Genomic DNA, 4,000 nt, shown 5'->3' on the forward strand with positions numbered 1-4,000 from the left:
TAGTAAAGTCTGAGATGTGTAGGACACCAGGGCTTCAGAAAGGGTCAACTAGAACTCTTGAGCATAGGCTGAAGATGTTGTCCACAGAAAATATTCCTTTTTTAAAATAAAAATTTTATTGGAGTATAATATTTCTTTCTGCCAATGCAGGAGATACCAGGGACACAGGTTCAATCCCTAGGTCAGGAAAATCACCTGGAAGAGGAAATTTCAACCCATTCTAGTATTCTTGCTGGGAGAATTCCACAGACAGAGGAACCTGGCTGGCTACCTTCCAAGGGGTCGCGAAGAGTCAGACAGGACCCAGCACGCATATACTTAGCTATTGCCAATACAGTAGACACTGTTTCCACATTAGTTTTATGATCCAGAATGTATGCTATTAGCCCATGGAAGGGAAGAGTTCTTCATCTCCCAGGCCATGCTGCAGGAAGAGAGGTTGGTGCAGGGAAATATGGTGAAAGGGGGCTGAAAGTGAAAATCCCTTGGTAGTGTCTGACTCTTTGCGACCCCATGGACTATACAGTCTATGGAATTCTCAAGGCCAGAATACTGGATTGGGTAGCCAGCCTTTCCCTTCTCCAGCGGATCTTCCCAACCCAGAGATTGAACCCAGGTCTCCATCAGTGCAGGTGGTTTCTTTACCAGCTGAGCCATAAGAGAAGCCTGAAAAAAGGCTAAGGTTCACAATTTATAAATTTGACTTTGTTTTTTATAATGAGTCCTTTGAGAGAATCCAAAGGCTCAGGCTGCCACATAACCTCTTAAAGCCTCAAAATCCAAGAACCCCTTTTCTCCATGAGTAAACCATAAACCTTTTCTGAGAACTGCTGAGTGTTCCCCAGTGACCCTTAATTTAGATAGATGAAACTTCATGACCTTAAGGGGAAGAGAAAAGTCAGAATAGTCATAAATTGGTGAACTTCAAAAAGACTGCTTAAAGGAATACTGAAAATGTATTTTTGAAGATCACAGCTTCTGTACAAAAAATTCTCATATATACTACATGAAAGTATTATCTTTTTTTTTTTTTTGCTGAGGATTAAACACTGACGATCTATTCAATTACTGCTGTCTGGTAAAGTGAAATAAAAAGGATCTTTTAGTTGCCTGAGATAGAAAAGTTTAGAATATATAACATGTGATTCTGCTGATTTTAGAGACTGAGTTCCTCTTCAGAATTCTCTCTCAGCAATGGAAAGTAATGGTGCATCCTGGATTATTGTGGAGATGGAAAACCAGGACCGGTTTTCCTTTTTGGTCTATAGCCACATCATTACTCTAGATAGTAATAAGATATCTAATGAAAATCAGAAACAATAGACTAGGTTCTCATTTTTATTGTGATAATTTGATAGAGTTCTGGAAAGGAGAGTCTAAAAGAGATCCATCTACAAAAAAAGGATAGAAGGTGGGGAGGATACTGGATATGGAGCACATTCCCATGTGATGATTGCTTCCATGGCCTTAAAAAGCACTAAAGATTAGAAATAAGGTCAACTGTGCCAACTGATGGCTCCACCCAGAACATCACATTCCTAGAGCTCATCACCCTTCACTATGTACTGTTTCTCTAATATAACCAAGCATGCCCTTATAGGATTTTTAAAATCAACTTAGAATGTAGAATTCTTGTGTGCTTTTTTCAGTGTTTAGTGTGAAGGAAAATAATAAAGATGTAACTTTTAATCATTGATGAAAGATAATGATGGCTCAGCCACACTGTAGGTAGATAATATAGTTGAGACTTCACTGGTTGATGCATTCTGTGTGAAAACTCATCTAGTGACTGGGATATATTTTGTGAAGATACAGGCATTTTTAAAATCTCAATTTGTAAGAGGAGATGGAAGTAAGGAAGGTCAATGTATACTCTCTGGAGCAGATATTTTGATCAATATTATAATATTGATCAAATAATATTGATATCTTTGGTGTATTTTTTTTCCAAGGTATCTATAACTGAATCAGTTTCATTCCAGTTGGGATGCAAATAAATCAACTAAACTAGTTTCATGCCATTGAAATGCAAATAAATCCATATTACTGTCACAATTAGAATTTCCTAGGTGAATATGGGTTTGGAGATCATGTGGTAGCTATCTGCGTTGATTTGTCACATTATTTTGAAAATAAGAAGAGATAACAAAGTGCTCCTTGTTTTCTTAAAACAGACTCGACCTTAGTGAGAACCTCCTATCTTGAGGACTGAATGCATTGGTAGTGGTTGTTCTCCTTAAGTAGCAGGAGGATGCCACCCAAAAAGTCTCAAGATTAGTTATTTTGATTATGCAGTTCAGTCTTGCATCTGGATGGAAATTTGTCCAAAAAGATTTGCAACAAAACAGATATATGTTATATTTAATGTACAATCTTTTTTTTTTTCTCTTTCCAAGAGCATCAAGGCCTTTTTAGAGGAAGTGCACATCTTTGTAGATGCAGATCCATCTTAGACTACAAAATATCTAATTCTTTATAGTTTCATCTGAAAAAGGATTGGGATAAGTCCTTTAACTGTGTTATGTGAGATGATCTCGGAGAAGGCAATGGCACCCCACTCCAGTACTCTTGCCTGGAAAAATCCCATGGATGGAGGAGCCTGGTAGGCTGCAGTCCATGGGGTCGCCAGAGTCGGACAGGACTGAGTGATTTCACTTTCACCTTTCACTTTCATGCATTGGAGAAGGAAATGGCAACCCACTCCAGTTTTCTTGCCTGGAGAATCCCAGGGATGGAGGAGCCTGGTGGGCTGCCGTCTATGGGGTCTAACAGAGTCGGACACGACTGAAGCGACTTAGCAGCAGCAGTGAGATGATCTAAACAAATGCATTTCCTCACCAATTTCAGCTCCTTTCATTCTTCTTCAGTTTGGCACATGCTGCTCTCAGGTTAACAGAAATTGAGCGAATAAGGGAAACTTTGAAAATACAACTAATGTCATAGAAAGAGACTCTTATAAGATAAAAATCCATAGAAAATAGGCTGTCAGACTTCAGAGCAGAGGGTTTAATTTCCTTGTAGAGGTTCTAGTATGAGGCTCTGTTAAATAGAAGGAGTGTTTTTTCTCTCATCTACTACATGCTCAGTGTGTTAATGTTACCCTCATCCTTATATGCAAAAGTAAATCCGCTAAAAATGAAACAGAATATCTAACACCAAATCTGAGAGCTGTGAAAAAATAAGGAAGGTACTATAATTAAAAAAAAAAAAAAAAGAATATTGACATTTGGACGAGGGGAAAATAATAAACCATCCAAACAGGGATAGTTTCCCTTCTAATCATGAGGAGTGTTTATAGCAGAAGAGCCTTTCGAGTCTTGAGTCTATTGATGAATTAGAAAATGAATTAATAAAGCCATAGATGATCCAAAATTATCTGACTCATGGGATTTATGAGTTCAACAATGTATGAGTTAATTATGTGGAAAAAGATTACTAAAAGTAGTCACATTTTTTAATTTGGATAAAGACTAGATACAGTTTGCATTCTAACTCTATCATATTTTGATCTGACATTTAGCCTCTCTAAGCTAATATTTCATCTTTATTGTAAAGGCCATAATTCCTTTCCCTGTGTCTACTTTAATTAAGATTGTTTCTAAATATAGTGACATTTCTAACTATAATCAATCACTTAGATTATAAAATAAAAAAAATCATTTTCTCAAAATGAAGGACTGGATATATGATTTAATTGATTTAAGTAAATTGTCCCATTTCAACCCTTCTCTTTGAAATATGTAGGGATTCTCTTGATTATTTTCACAGCTTTAGTTGATAAGCTGCACTTCCTATCCTTAAGTGACTTCATTTCATGCTCTTCTAACAATAATCCTTATTTATGGTAGTGTTACTAGCAGAAAACATCATCTTTAAGGTTTCATCTATAGTCTTAGGGTGAGAATAGGGGTAGAGGAGGGGGCAGAGGAAAAGACCAGCTGTGTAGGACACTGGCAAATATTCCTAATTTATAATCATCAAAAACTTACTAAAATGTTTT

The sequence above is a fragment of the Bos javanicus genome, chromosome 20, assembly GCF_032452875.1.
Source record: "Bos javanicus breed banteng chromosome 20, ARS-OSU_banteng_1.0, whole genome shotgun sequence".
In the NCBI taxonomy this organism is placed as follows: domain Eukaryota; kingdom Metazoa; phylum Chordata; class Mammalia; order Artiodactyla; family Bovidae; genus Bos; species Bos javanicus.